This window comes from Stegostoma tigrinum, unplaced genomic scaffold (assembly GCF_030684315.1).
Source record: "Stegostoma tigrinum isolate sSteTig4 unplaced genomic scaffold, sSteTig4.hap1 scaffold_58, whole genome shotgun sequence".
NCBI lineage: Eukaryota > Metazoa > Chordata > Chondrichthyes > Orectolobiformes > Stegostomatidae > Stegostoma > Stegostoma tigrinum.
The window spans coordinates 728,059-744,542 of NW_026728516.1; the positions used below are offsets into that span (position 1 = coordinate 728,059).

General features: G+C 44.1%; 1 long non-coding RNA gene across 1 annotated transcript; it reads right to left on the reverse strand.

Moving 5' to 3' along the window:
* Window positions 1–803: 803 nt before the first annotated feature.
* LOC132208950 (uncharacterized) lies at window positions 804–15,755 on the reverse strand. Its single transcript, XR_009445049.1, has 3 exons — window positions 15,733–15,755; window positions 945–1,065; window positions 804–829 (listed from the first exon to the last, which is right to left on the reverse strand). It is a non-coding gene; the product is annotated as an uncharacterized LOC132208950 (long non-coding RNA).
* Between the last annotated feature and the right edge of the window lie 729 nt (window positions 15,756–16,484).

The window sequence follows — 16,484 nt, forward strand, 5'->3', positions numbered from 1 at the left end:
CTCGCTTAGATTATGATATAGTGTAGATATGCAAAAAGTCACTGTGTTCAACTCCCAGACAAACCCAGCTTCTTTACCTTACATTTGCTACAATGCCCAATGAGATTTCCAGAAAAAAAGCTGGTTTTGTTAAATGTGGTTGGATTGCCTAACGTGGGAATGGGGCAGAGGTACCGTTGCAATGAACATGCCGAAATGAAACACTCGTTCAAAGTGAAAACAAGTGTTCTCGGGCCTTTGCCCACGTTAACTGACTCGGAATGAGAGCTCCAACTGCATTATTGCTCATTTCTGGGAGTGAAACGTCCAGATTAAAAAAAAACGAAGGAACTGCAGATGCTGTAAATCAGGAACAAGAATAAATTTGCAAGAACAGCTCAATAGGTCTGGCAGCATCTGTGAAGGGAAAAAAGGCAGTTAACTTTTCGGGTCTGGTGACCCTTCCTCGGAACAGAGTCATCGGATACAATATGCTTGTTCTGTTTTTTTTTTCTCTTTCATTCCACGTATTTTCATTGGAAGAGAAGTTAGAAGACATAATAGGAGGGAAAATCGTGCTCCTTTTCATTATGCCATCTCAACATCCCAACTCAATTATCCAGAGATACACAGAAGGCAGATTCTGTACGTAGAGACAGAATGTAAAAGTCAATCAGAGATGTCAAAAAAGTGCTAACGCGATGGGATTGCTTTGTGTTCAGGAGGTGAAAAGCTCTCTCACCTGAGTCACCTTCACATCACTTGCTGAGGACTGAATAAGAGAAAAGGTGTTTCACCACAGCTCACAAGCCTCGCTTTCCTGTTCCTCCTTGTTTCGCTCTCCTTGATCCTTTGTGAAAGAATGAAAAGAAAATGGAAACAATATTATTTAGTAGCCTGGCTTGTCCTTTTTGCAAACATTAGAATTCAAAAACGACAATATCACGTTGCGAGGTTGTTCAAACCTTGGTGCAGGTCTGAGCAGCTATCTGCCTTGTCTTTCTCCTTAAGCGTCAATTTTCCTGCACAGCTTTCCAATCGTGGACACGAACAAATGTCAGATTGGCAGCCAGCTGATTCAGAAACCTGTGTGGGAAACGAGGAAAAGCAACTCAATAAATTTTACGATATTTCATGGTGCTTATTTAGAGACGCACGTTTATGAACACATTGACCGTTAGTAAAAGGTGATCAGAGACGTCGGAGATGTTAACAGCATGTGATTGTTTTTCATTCAAGAAGTGAAAAGCCCTCGTGCCTGAGTCACCATCGCTTCACATCCTGCTGCATGATTAAGGTACAAGTTGCTTCACTTTAACTTCATGTGGCACACTTTTCTATCTCTCCTTGCTTAGACTTTCTTGCTCCTCTTTGATATAAAGAAAAGATTGGATACAATATCAATTGGTAGCCTGTCTTGTCATTTCCTCAGTTTCAATACGAGCATGTTGTTGACTTGAGACCACACGTAAATGCTAATGACTCTACGAAAGCATGAGTCATGAGGTTCATCTGAGCTTGTAAATCCCTTCACTCCTGTTGTTGGCTGAATGAGCCGCTATTGCGTCCACTGCTAAGAAATGCAAACACATTTCTCTACTCCGAAAGGTGACTGAAGGCTTCTGGTTTCAATTCATGCACTTTGAGACACGGCAGAGCAGAACTAGGACGTTCAGAGACTACCTTGAGATGCGTTTGACAGAGAGGAATATGCGGTGCACTGCGACACCCGCAAATCAAGCTTTTCCTTGACTTTGAGCTGGAACGCTTTCACACAAAAAGCAAAGGTGACACTACACTGCTCCAGAATGAATTAGGGCACGCTAAATGCACACGTAAAAGGGACCATTTCAGCACATTCATGGCCAGGAATGAGAGAAATTTAACAAGGATTCATACCACATTGAAATAGAATTATCCTCCTTTCCACAACAAAAGCAGAAATGGCCAACTTCATTCAAAGAAATGTTGGCTGACAAGAACGGTCACTTCATGTCCATCCAGAAACCTATCACTGTAAAAGGGCAACAGCATTGTTTCTGAACTGGGGACCTTTCACTGGGTAAAGTGAATGTGGTAACCACTACATTACAGAAACACAGCCACTACTCTGCCCTGCGCACTGACCTTCCTACAGCATTAAAATGTGCAGCAGTTCAACACTAAACCTCTCTGTTGCAAATAGATCGATGCAGCCCAGCGTTATTGGCATTATCGAAAAATAAAAGATATCATGTCAACCCGCCCAGAAAATATTCACGTGGACTTTGCCAGGGTTGCAGATTTCGGACTGTATGGCGAGACTGAATAGGTTTAAGGCAGTTTTCCCTGGAGTGCCGGAGGTTGAGGGACGACCTGGCGGAAGTTGATATAATCATCACGAATATATACAGGGTGAGGAGTCAAGGTCTTTATCGCATGGTGGGTGAGTCCAAACCTGGAGGGTGTGTAATTAAAGTGAGGGGTAGGAATTTAAAAGCGACCTGAGGGCCATTTCTTTTATTGCCCTGAAGTGGTGCAAGTATGTGTTGAACTGCCAGATGAAGTGGTGCAGCCTGGTAAATGTACAACATTTCCAAGGCATATCGAATGTGTGAGTGAATCGGAAGGGTTTAGAGGGATATGGGCCAAATGCTGGCAAATGGGATTGTGTTAATGTGGGACATCTGGTCGACATTGGTGAGTAGACCAAAGGTTGAGTGTCTGCTCTTTCCATTTCCACAACAAAATTGATAACCACTGGCACAATGGAAGCTCTGTGCTCTCTTGCATCGTACATTGATTGGAAACAAAATGCTTCCTACCATTGCTTTCTACTGATCGCAGCTCATCGCCATCCAGCTTCAGCAGAACAGACAAACAACATGACAGGGTACCAGCATAACGGCAGTGGTGGGAATTGAACCCACGCCTCCGAGGAGACTGGATCTGAATCCAGCTCCTGAGACTGCTTGGCCACACAGCCACTGACAGGTGCGCTGCAAACATGATTCTTTCTGATGTTGCTACTGCAAGACAACATAAGCAAAGGCACAGGGAAAGGCTTGAACCATCCCTGTCTTGTTCATCCATTTTCTTAGCTGCCGGGCAGTGCCCAGCTCAAACATTATTTTCCCACGAGATGCTGATAGCCGCTCGATCAATTCAAAAATCAACTGAAAGCAGAGCACGTCATGTGAGACTCAGTCAGGCGACAAATGTAATGTGCCTGGGAGAAAGTATATTCGGTTATGCTTGGATAAAGTAAACATGAACTGCATGGCATTTCCGGCATTTAGATTTTCACTCTGGTGAACGATTCCGCCCTTTGCTCAAAACAGGACAACTTTCACGTTAACATGTAGCGTGAGAAACACCAGACTACTGGGAAAATGCACCAAGCTGAGCAGGTCGTGCAGCAGATGATACCGTGCAACATATGTAGACTTACCTTCGACGACGTTTTGCAGTGTAAGTGGCTCAAAGATAACCCTCTGTCTGAAAAACTGAGCAAGCATTAGAATTCGAGAACGACAAATCACATTGGGAGGTTGTTCGAACCTCGGTGCAGCTACGAGCTGTCATCTTCCTTGCCTTTCTCCTTACTCCAACATTTTCCAATCGTGGACATGAACAAATCTCAGGTAGCAGCCAGCTGATTTGCAAGCTGGCATGGGAGACGTGAAAAAGCAACTCAGTAAAATTTACGAAATTCCACGGTGCTTATTTAGAGATGCACAAAAGGCAGTTTCTGAACACATTTCTGAATGTAAAAGGTGATCAGAGATGTCAAATAAATGCTAACAGCATGCGATTGCTTTTTGTTCAAGAAGCGAAAAGCTGTCGCTCCTGAGTACCATCACTTCACATCCTGCTGACTGATTAAGATAGGGTTAGGGTTAGGGTTGGTGATCATGTTCTCTTGTTGTTAGTTTCCTTCCTGTTTGTCCGATGTAGTGTTTCTCACAGTCTCTGCAGGGGATCTTGCAGATGACATTGGTCCTGTCCATGGTTGGGATTGGATCTTTAGTTCTGGTGAGCACTTGTCATAGGGTTGATGTGGGTTTGTGTGCCACCCTGATGCCGAGTGGTCGAGAAGTCTTGTGGTGAGTTCTGACATGTTCCTGATGTAAGGAAGTGTGATGTGTGTGTCGGGGCATGTAGAATCTTTCTGATGCTGTTCCTGGAGGCATCTCCTGACACAGATCTTTGGATATCCATTATCGTTGAACAACTGGCTACAAAAAGACATGGCCAATGCTCACTCATCTTAATCCACACGGACAAGGAGCACCACCACTTCGACTGGGACAGCACCAAATTCCTGGGACAGGCAAGCCAGAGGCAAACACGAGAATTCCTGGAAGCATGGCACTCCACGAAGCAGGCTATTAATAAACACATTGAACTCGATCCCAAATACATTCCACTATGGAGGAAACCCACAAGTGAGGCAATCCATCACAACGAACCCCAGAGTTTAAAAACCAGGCGGGAAAGCACTCTGATGCTTCATCAGAAGCTGCACTGAGGATCTTACCAAGCACGGTAACGAAACGTCTGCGGAACAACAAACCAGCTCAGCGAGCCATCCAACCTCAACATAGTCATCATTAGATTCTTAATTCTAGATATCTTTTTAGAATTGGAATGTCACCACCTGCTGTGTCAGGATTTTCAGTGAGTCGATTACAACCAGGGGGAAAAAAAAACAGATACAAACACATATGGAGACACATGTCAACATGACCATTGTATCATTTGAAACTCAAGAGGGAGAGACAGAGAGAAAGCAGGGAAGTGCGTTAACACCGTTTCAATGGATTCACACCCAAAACAACAGAAAGCCCACTGGAAAGAACCACAGGCACAAACACACAGCCACAGAGACTCACACTAATGCACACACTCAGCTTACAGTTTTGTTTCACATCAGTCTAGCTTGCACACAGTGAGAGTTCAACAGTGACACACTAATACAGAGAAAGAAACACACAGACACATATGTACACACGTATGTACACAAAGGCATATAGACACACATTGAGACAGAAGCACACAGACACAGAGCCACACACTGAGACAAACATGTGCATACAGACAGTGACACACATACGCACACATACAAATGCTGAAACACAGAGGGAGAAAGGGATGGAACGAGTTGGAGAGAGAGTGTCAAAGGTTCTTTCTAGTTCGGAAGAATCTTGGTATGAGTTGCCTGGGCCTGAATGCACATAATATTCGCAGACAGTTCAATGATTGGAGAATATTTCCTTGTAGCTAATGTTCCTATTGACGATCCGGAGATGTGTGACAAAGGAAACAGTGAATTTTTTAACTGACAACCTTTATTGGTTAAAAGCTGAGCATCTTGATTGGTTGTGACACAGAGACTGATGTGAAACAAAACTGTAAGCTCTCTTAAACCCACGTGTGAGCCAGTTCAAATTTCAGATTGCAACAACTAAAATACCAATGTTCCTCTGCCAGTTTATCATGGAGACACAGGCCCGCAGTCAATGCAAGCACACCCATGCCACCAGGAACTGGCCGTGTGTGCTGATACATACAAACTGATTCTGCAGTCTCTCTCCAATTTACTCAGTTTAAATTCAAGCTGACTATGATTCATTTCAGGATAACAATGGGCTGAATGAAGTCTTTGCTGTAATCAAGCTGTGATTTCATGGGAACATTATAGATTTAGGCATTGATTGAATGGATCAAGAGATGAGATTAAAACTCAAGGCGGGTAGTGCTCCATTTAAATGGTTTTGACATCGCTTTTCATCATTTCGGACTTTAATCAAGGGCCCACTGAAATCATTATCTCGCTTGATGGATACTGAAATTTAATTGAGAAGAAAAAAGAATGCCTCGATCTTGTTTAGTTTGGTGATTTTTTAACCGCATGAAATGATTGTGGTTGGCCATCCAAATGTTTCCCGCCACAGGGCAGTCTGACCCTCAGGGAGGTTTCTTTAATAAACTGTTCCCGGGGGCTTCCAGCTGCACCATGACGTCATACACCATGAGCGGCGACGGCCTTCAACTACTGTGATGCAACAATGATGCTGGCTCCCGGAATATAATGATTTGTCGTGGGTCACGTGGCGCTGAATCATTCAATGAAATGTAATTACATACCCAGGTATTCACGTTTCTACATTACAATCTCAGGCACTTCCATCTCTGACTTCAAGTTAAGCAATTCTTGGGATTCCATATTTCTATTAAGGATATTCATGATGCTACTTCCTGGTGAAATTGGAGAAATATTGTGTTTTGGTGGCTGAATTTACTGAACAATGTTCGGTAAGAGGGTCGGGAATCTCGTCAGTTGTTTCTATTTTCCCTCAGATCCTTTTCCTCTGCTTGCATTTTAAGGCGGGTCGATAATAACGATGTACATACAGAATCAAATTCCCCAGTGCCCTACAAGTTCAGAGCAGGACACAGGCAGGGCTCCGCACACAAATCACATTAAGTTTACACCACTCATTAGCAGGCCAGCTTCCCTGGAACATATGCTAGGATGGAGGCTTTTGGCGACGGAGTGTATGGATCTCAAACTCGTTTCTGATTATTTTTCAAGTTTGCCATGGGAACAATGTTTCACGGCTGTGGTGTGCCATTGTTTGGGTTAATTCTCACTTCCTCTCATGTGTAAAGTAAAACGCAAACTGCTCACCATGCGGTTTACACACACAGCTGCCTCCCTCTGGGTAGCTGCTTCATTCAGCCGGTGATAGCACAATGTTAAATATATTACACTGATCTTTTATTACTTAAGCTATAGACACGCCATTTTATGTTTCAATTCATCAGGATTTTCCAGCTTCTCCTGTTGTGGCAGAGTGGCATTGAATTCAGAAAGAGATGTTTCCAATCAACAGCAAATCCCTTCCTCTTACTAGACACAGGAACAGTGATCTCTATGCAACAGCAAGGGCACATCCACAACCTCTCTTCACATTAACGGTAAGCCTGAATTTTATAATCTGTGTCGAGAGCAGGGAGTCAGAAAGAAGATGTTCTTGAGATTGAACAGTAATCCCATGAGCAACGTGGAATGTACTCCGCTCTGAGGGTATCCCAACTTGACCGGGACTGCTCCTAACTTGGCCAAAAGGGCTGTTTGGTCTTGGGGTATGATTCTCACTTTGAGGGCTGTACAGCCCGAAAAAAATCTGAGAGATCACGTGTTTAAATACCAAACAAGCCCTGATTCGTTGTCTTTGCTTTGCCAATTCACCCATCAACTTTCTGGAAAAAAAAACGTTTTCAATGACGTTGAAACACATTAGTTGCAGTGTGTTGGGTGCTCAGGCCACTCTGCAGTAACTCCCCATAAGTGCCTACAGCAGCATCCTCGCTTTGACACGGGGTCTTGTTTTATTTTTCAATTCATCAGGATTTTCCAGCTCTTCCTGCTGTGGCAGAGTGACATTGAATTCAGAAAGAGATATTTCCAATCAACAGCAAATCCTTTCCTCTTACTGGATGCAGGAAGAAGAAAATCATGTTTATTCAAGCTTTCTGCTTCTAAAATTTAGCATCCTAACGTGAGGCTGCAAAACTGACCTGGGTTAGCTGCCAAGTTAAACTGATGTGACTCCCGGTCCTCTTGAGGCACTGAACCGAGGTGAGATGTGCAAAGGACAACACACAAATGAGAGTTATTGTATCATTGATTGTATACCAGGATAAACAGGGAAAACCAGTCTTGAGCACCCAAATTGAACCTTTCTCCAGTTGCCCTAAGTCAGCTCTCACTAACCACTATCACCATTCACTTTTCCTAATGTCCCTGCTGTTCTTGTTGCAAACTGACTGCACGTCACACAATTGCAGCTGACATTGCTGGTGTGGAACTGTAACTGTGGTGAAGTGATTCTGACTAGTTCACAACATTATTCTGTTTCTAAAGATCAGTCTTTTTTTAACTATAAATGTTAACCATTAGCAGGCCATGGTAGTGAAGGTTCTGAAACCTTATTACGAGACTACCAGTGAAAATCTGTTTAAAAACCAAAAGAACTGCGGATGCTGTAAATTGGGAACATAAACAGAAGCTGCTGGAAAAGCTCAGCAGGTCTGGTGGCAGCTGTGAAGAAAAACAGAGTTAATGTTTCAGGTCGATGACCCCTCCTTTCCGTTCTGAGGAAAGATCTCTGTTTATATCAACTTGGGCACTGTCTGATTCAGCCTTGCTTTCTCCCATCTTCCTGCACATAATACCTACAGCTCTGTTTCGATTTTGTTATTTCTTGATTTAAAGTATACAGGCTATCCCATTATCTATTACATTGTAATTTCTTATACGTGAGACCCTCCGACTATTGTCAGGCTAATGGCTGAATAGCTCAGCGGTTAGAGCACTGGCCTTGTAAACCAGCAGTCATGAGTTTGCATCTCACTGGGGCCTTAGGCAATTTTTGTACACCTGCTGTTTCCAAGATCCAAAGGAGCACTTTAAACATCATCTGAAATTATGAAAATATCATTTCTTCTACAGGCCTGAAATGTGCTTTAAATGCCACACTCCTGTTTATCTTTTCAGGAATTTGAGGAACACCATTCGGAAGGACAGGAAGCAGCTGATATGATCAATGTTTGGATGGAAGACTGAGGTGAGGCCATATAGACTACAGAGTGACAGGAGAAGAACTCAGGCCAAGGGGCGTGACTGAGTGCTTCCTTTATTTGCTGTAAGCAGACTCTAGTTTTGAAGTCTGGAATGGGACAAGATAAGCCAAGTGGGTGAAATCCGACTTTCTGCGGTTTGATCTTTCCAGGAGCCTTTGTCACTCTTGGTAGAATGTGCCCATGTTTGTTTCCTTCTGGAGGTAAGGTTAAGTTTCCCGAGGGAGCATGAAACAGTTTTCCCATCTCAAACTTTCCTCCCATTTGTTGTGTTGATTGAGATTAAAACATTTCGGTGAAATTATCATTGAAATGATTACTTGAAACGTCACAGCACACAAGACTACAGGCCAAGTCCTGGAAACTGGGATGATGCTCCTCTTTCCATGCTTTAAAACTCAATGTTTTGATCATCTTTGAGGAGAAATTGATGTCCAGTTAAAAAAAGGCAGGAGCTGAGTCATTAAGTAATTATAGTACTTCTGTCCTCATCCCTGGTGGGCCTACTGTCTAGGATTCAGTGCTTTCACTGTTCACGTCCGCAAAATCACAGCAAAAGCACAGCAGCTCTGACAGCAATCTTTTCTATGTCTCCGATCAGAGAATGTCCCTAAGAACACCAGACTCAATGTCCCAGCCTCTAAAAGAAGTCGAATTATAGTACTTCTGTCCTCATCCCTGGTGGGCCTACTGTCTAGGATTCAGTGCTTTCACTGTTCACGTCCGCAAAATCACAGCAAAAGCACAGCAGCTCTGACAGCAATCTTTTCTATGTCTCCGATCAGAGAATGTCCCTAAGAACACCAGACTCAATGTCCCAGCCTCTAAAAGAAGTCGAAGGTTTCTTGGCAGTCTCTGCTCAGTCGGACATCTGATTCAGTGAATCAGAGGAGAATATCCTTTTACCCAAATTCACCAATCAATCAAATTCATTTGTAAATCCACGCAGGATATTTTCATTTCAGTTCGATGTTTTAGCAATGAAGCAGCCTGCTGTTAGGATAAGAAACTGAGGGTAATGCTGGTTTGTCCAAAATTATCCCACAGCGGGTGGCAGGGATACATTTGAATGTTTCTCTCAATTCAGGGTCCAGTGAGAAAAGGTGCCATTCCACTGACTGTATCAATCACTTCAATTTGTAAATAATTGAAATGTTCATTAAGAAGTGTCAAGCAGCAGAATGAGTTGTATTGTTGTTTGTCTTTGTGTTGTAGAAGCTGGGGGACGGACAATTAGAATTGGCCCCAAGTTGTCATCCTCAGAGTAGAGGACAGGAATGAAACTGAGTTGAGGAGTTGGGTACAAGTCACTCTGTCCTTACTTCCACCTCTGGGTTACCCACTCCAAACTGGTCTTGGTACATTTCACCTTTCTCCCTTGCTCCCTCTCCCTACCACATTCACACTGTCCCTCTTCCTGTTTTTGCCTCCTGTTCATATCTCAAGGGCAGTATCGATTGGGCAAAACTGCTCTGTGTCTCTAAAGACATTCTTTGAAAAACGAAACAACTGTGCAACCTGACATACCTTCTTCAGAAAAATATGTACCACTTGTGTAGTGAAGTTAGAAGGCCACCAGGCGGTGGCATTGTACGAGAGAGACAGTCTGAGCCTTTGACTCATCGGTTTCTAATTCATTTAAACTTCTCCCCTGAGTCTCATTGCAGCCAGATATAGACACGCAGATACAAATATGCACACGGACACATATGGAGATATACATCAAGCTGACCATTGTATCACTTCAAACGCAAGAGGGTCAGACAGAAAGTTGGGTGGGGTATAACTCAATTTCTATGGATTTGCCTCCAAAACAACAGAAGCCCCAAGGCACAAACATAATAGTACACACACTAGATGTGCACTATCTCACACACAAACAGAAAAACACAGCTACAAATACACAGATAGTTCAACTGAGATAGAAACACACACTCAGTTACAGAGATGCACACAGACTCTCTCTCTCTCTCACACACACACATAAACAGAGAGACACCGTGGCACACATCCAGAGACAAGCATAAACACAGACACACACTGACATGTAAGCATACAGACACTGACAGACATAAACACAGAAATATACATGCATATGTGCAGACTCTAACTTAACATACATACATACACACAGAAACACAACACACTCATACAGACTGTGTGCAGTAACTGACACTGCTCCGAATTTAACCATCATTAACAGAGCTAGAACATAGAAGTGTAGAGCAATGTATAGGTCCTTCAGCCCACGATGCTGTGCCGAACTTTTACCCTAAACCTAAGGTCTATCTGGCCTCCACCCCTACCTTATGGTATCATACATATGCCTATTTAATAGCAGCTTAAATGCCCCAAAGAGGCCGACTCCACTACCCTCTCTAGCAATGCATTCCAGACCCCGGCCACTCTGAGTAAAGAACCTACCTGTGACGTCTCCCCTATATCTACCTCCACTCGATTTAAAACTATGTCCCCTCATAATAGCTCCCTCCAACCGCGGAAAAAGTCTCTGGCTGTCCACTCTATCTATACTTCTGATCATTTTGTAAACCTCTCACACTTCATCATTCTAAAGAGAAAAGCCCTAGCTCTCTCAAATTTTCCTCCCTCGTACAGCCTTCCTTCCATTCCAGGCAACATCCTGGTAAATCTCCTCTGCACCTTTGCCAATGCCTCCACATCTTTCCTGTAATGAGGCAAACACAACTGTACACAATATTCCACTTGTGGCCGAACCTGGCTTTTGTATAGCTGGAGCATAACTTCACGGCTCTTGAAATCAATCCCTCTATTAATGAAAGCTACCACACCATACACCTTCTTAACAACTCAATCCACCAGCTTTCAGGGAACTTTGGACATGAACCCTAAGATCCCCATGCTCCTCCCAACTGCCAAGGAGTTTTCCATTAACACTGTATTCTGCTTTCAAGTTTGTCCTTCCAAAATGAATCTCCTCACACTTTTCAAGGTTAAACTCCATTCGTCACTTGTCTGCCCCGCTCTGCAACCTATCAATGTCCATTTGTAACCTAGAACAGCCCTTTGCACTATTCATAACTCAACCCACCTTTGTATCATCCATGAACTTGCCAATCCACCTTTCCACTCCTACGTCAAAATCATTTACAAAATCTACAAATAGGAAGAGGACCCAAGACAGATCCTTGTGGTACATCAGTCGTAACTGAACAACATGTTGACTATTTTCCATCCACTACCACCCTTTTTCTTCTCAGGGTCAGCCAATTCTGAATCCAATCTGCCATATTTTCCCTACCCACGCCTCCTGACTTTCTGCATGAGCCTACCATGGGGAACCTCAACGAACGCCTTACGTAAATCCATGTATACCACATCCATTGCTCTACCTTCATCCATGTGTTTGGCCACATCTTCAAAGAATTCAATAACGTTTGTGAGGCCTGATCTATCTCTCACAAATCCATGCTGCTTGCGTCAATCAGATAATTCCCAGCTTTTACTGATGAACTATCAATGGGAAAGTGGGATAGTTCAATGAAGTACCTCATTCTATTGTCAGGAATGAGGTGACAGTGTTTGATAAACTTAGGATTATTTGTACAATGAACAAACTTCCACTTGTGCAACAGATCCAAATAATCCCCTGATGTTCACCTGTGAAATAGATTGATATTCATTCTCAGAAACTAATTAAAAGTAATCCCCCGTCTTTGATGGTTACCTACAGCTCGACTCATACCTTGCGTTAGTCTGTGTGAAAATACTGTGTTCACCTGTGGGATCAATTTGTGTTATGGCTGCAGAAGGCTCAGTTCCCTTGTCTGGATAAAAGTGTTTTATACCCGTTTTGAAACTGCAGCCTTGTCTCTGTGTGGGTTTTAGGTCTGGGGCCAATGTGTGTGTGTGTGTGCGCGTGAGTGAGAGAGAGTTTGTGAGAGTGCGGGTTGGGGGGAGGGGTGCAAGGGAGGGACAATCATGAGACATTGGACTGAACTTCTGAGTTGCTGCTTTATTTCCCCCTCCTCCTCCACACCCCTCCCCCCACCTCTAACCTCACAAAGAAGCTTCTTGGTTTGCTCTATATCTGGAGGATGTGTGTACCAGGTACAGACAGCTCGGAACTGATTGGGTAGCTGGGATTTGGGAGGAGAGAGGGGTTTGAATGACATAACTTGGGGTTTATAAAATTGGTTATGACAGCCATACTTATCTTGTTCATGTGGATGAAGCCAGGAGGTGAGCCTCAGAGTTATTCTTACTGTGCCAGTGTGAGTACAGCTGGAATCTCAATGCCAGCTTTGGACCTGTACCACCCTCTTCCAGAAGCAGCCCTGGTGAGTATTGGCTCCTCAGACTCTGTATCTTTCCTGAATTCCTGGCTGTATCTCACTGACTTCTCCTCTTCTTGCCTCTCTTTTTCTCTGTTTTCTCGCTTTGCGTCCCTGTTTTTCTCTCCAAGCCTCTCCTTTTGTCTCCCTTTGCTTTATCTCTGTCAGTCTCTTTCTCGCTCACATTCTACTCTTGTCTCTCTTTGTTTCATTCTCTCTCTCCCTCTTTGTGTTTCTGTCTCTTTCTTTCAAAGTCTCTCCTCTTGTCTCCCTTTTGGTCTTTCTCAGTCCTTGTCTCTTTCTCTCACCTGAATCTCTGTCTCTCTCACAGTCTAGTTTAGATCATTTTGTTTCATTCTCTCTCTCTGTCTCTCACGAGCAACAACTCTTTGCCCCCCACCACTCTCTCTTTGTTCCCTCCCCTATCATTCTCTCTCTCTCTGTCTTTTCCCTCCATATTTCTCTCTCCTTTCCCTCCATTTTTCTCTATTTCATCTCCTGGTGTCTTGTTGCACTGCCGCTTTCTTTCCTTCACCACTCCAAAAATTTTGTTTCCATTCAAAATTGCCAAATTCCAACCCCTCCCCTCCACAAATGTGACTGCCCCTACAAATTTGACCCTAGAATTTTGTTATTTCATTTGAGACTCATATACCTCTCTCATTTCACATTCTTCTTCCTCAATTTTCTGCCTACAATATAACCGCCAAGTTTCGCTGCCGCCCAGTTTTGTCCCTCTCTTTACCTCCCAGAGGAATGTCAAACTTTTGTCCCACCCTTACAGTATTGTATCCCCATCCCAAATCCTTGTGCTGGTGAATGCAATATTGCACCCCCCCCCAATACCAATATTTTGTGGGCCTACCGACCAAGTATTGTCCCCACAATTATGGTATTTCCCAATTGCAGTTCCCCAAAAGTTTGTTCTCCATCGCAATTTTGCAAACTCCCCACTAAGTCATCTCAAATATTGCCTCCCACAAATTTGCGCACCTGTTTAAATATTTCCCCCGTGACTTTTACCCCGATGAAAATGTTCAGCCTCACAGTTTCTGATTGCTGCCAGTGTAGCTACACCCTCTTTCTTCATTCCTCTGTGATGCCTCCACTGTGTATAGATAGCCCACTGTATCTCCCTCCATGTGCAAAACCCAAATATCACCTCACCCTCACTGGATCCCTGACTGCACCCCAGAGATACTCTGGCCTGTTCATTGACTGCCTTACTGCAAAGCAAGATCCCATTTCGCAGGCTCACCCCAAGCCCGACTACCACTCACTTTAGCCAAAGTGTAATGGTGCAACATGTAGGCACTGCAAAGACCAGGAAGATCCCCTGGCATTTCGCATGAAGAACAGAGAAGGACAGAGATGGAGATGGAGAGAGAGAGCGAGAGAGAGAGAGAGAGCGAGATCCCATTGAAAACAAGGAAAAAGAGAAAGAGGAGAGAGACACAGAGATAGGAGAAAGATAGAAATCCCATGGACAGGACGAGAAAGGACAGATATAGAGAGTGGGACAGACAGAAGGGACAGTGAAAAATCGAGAGAGAGAAGAGCAGAAAGAGAGATACCATTCAGAACGAGTGACAGAGATGGGGGGGAGGGTGGTATGGGGATGCAGACAAAATGACCCTCAGGAAGGAACATCAAGATCACACAGGACAATGAGAGAGAGAAAGAGAGAGGAGTGTTGAGGAGAGGTGAATGGGTAAACTTGGAAATCAGCAAGACTGAACAATGAAATGGTTCTTGAAAAACCTGGGAAGGGGACAAGACATTTGGAGGGAGGAATATGAAGGGATGTGGGAGAGTGAACAGGGGTGGATGTGAAGAATGATGGGGAGACAAGGATTTATAGAAAACTGTGGGAAGGACAGGAAGGCGAGAATATGGAGGCAAAGAGAGTGGAAGGCAGTGACATCAGACTTAGCAGCAGCCCCCTTTTTCCACTTTCTCTCCCCCACACCTCCAGCCCAGAGCTCATCCCCTTGTTTTACAAATCTCAGGGACAGCCTGAACCCCATAATTATTTTCCCCTGTGAGCATACAAGTGTGCAAATGAATGACAAGGAGACAGGCTGGTTTATTATCATGCTCTCATTTCTCTCTTTCTCTTTGGTTCCAGCTCTGTCCGAAGCTTCCTCACGGCAGAACAATTTAATTCTCCCAATCAGTGCTTCGTCCCAAATTTCAGCTCCCGAATCTAATCACCTCAGGGGCGAGGTTGGAAAGACAGACAAGAAATGAAAACAAAAAACCTACACCCATCACCTAAAACACAGCAAAATCACACCAATCTCTGCCCGAGCTTCCATAATCTGACCCTTTCCCCCAATTGCCCTACGACCTCCAGAACAGCCCATCATCTTCAAGAGGGAACAGGAAGAGGCTCAAACCACCTCAGTGTTTCTGTTTAAAGTGAGGACAGAGAGATATTTACTCCAGATGATGAGGCTCCCCTCCACCGGACATCCCCAACTACACGACCCCGAACATCTCCACTGCCAGAGAATGTGTCCACCACTGTATGTGTATAAGCTTCAGTCTCTCAGTAATCTCCTCTGGTGGAAGAGAAGGAAATTGATCCATCAAAGCCAAAGTTTTGAAACAAAAATGAAGAGAAACGTATGAGATTCCATCACAGGCTGACTTTCGAAATTTCCCCAATTTATCAGCACTTTCCCTGATTTTAAACCCCGAGAATAGGAACAAATTTGACTTCGGTTCAGGGGAGAAATGCTTTCTGACTGCATCCAGTGTTTACTTTCTGAGAGGCTGGACAATTAATCACTGATGGGGAGTCACTCACCGGAGCCTGCGTCTCTCTCTTTGTCGCTCCAGATGAGTTTCTGACGCCCTGCGGTAAAAAAACAATAAAAAGACCAAAGACCGTCCCACTCCCATTCAGCAGGCATAGACCCCATGACCACTACTTCCAGGATTGGGGCTGTTTCTACATGACATATTAATGATGAACTGATACACTTACTTTTCTCTCTCTCTCTGTCACTGTCTCTATCACTGTCAGTCTTCCCTCCCTCTCTCTGTCCCAATCCACCTCTCTATCTCTGTGCAACTTTGTCCTACTCTTGAGAATTGATCAAACTCTCCCTCTCTCTCTCTGTCACTTTTCTGTCTGTGGCTGTCCCTCTGTCTCTCTCCCTCTCTGCCCCATCCACCTCTCCATCTCTGCTCTGTTTTCTGTTGCTCAACAATCGCTCTCTCTCTCTCTCTCTTCCTCTCTGCCTGTCTCTGCCCCATCTCACTCTCTCTCACTCCTCTGTCCCTCTATCTTCTTCTCTTTGACGCCATCGACCTCTCCGTTCAGCTTTCCTTGCTCTTGACAATCGGTATTTATTTCTCTCTCTCTCAGTCTCCATTTCCTCTGTTTTGATTGAAACACTCCTGCCTTACATTTTCCACAAGTTGCAATCTCCCCGCCGTGTCTCCTTGACGTTTGCGACACCAATATCGCATTTTGAAGGGTGAGGCGATGACAAGAGGTGGGAGTGATCGGAGTTGAGGGTAAAGGAGGGACGATGCATTTCACCCACTAAAAGC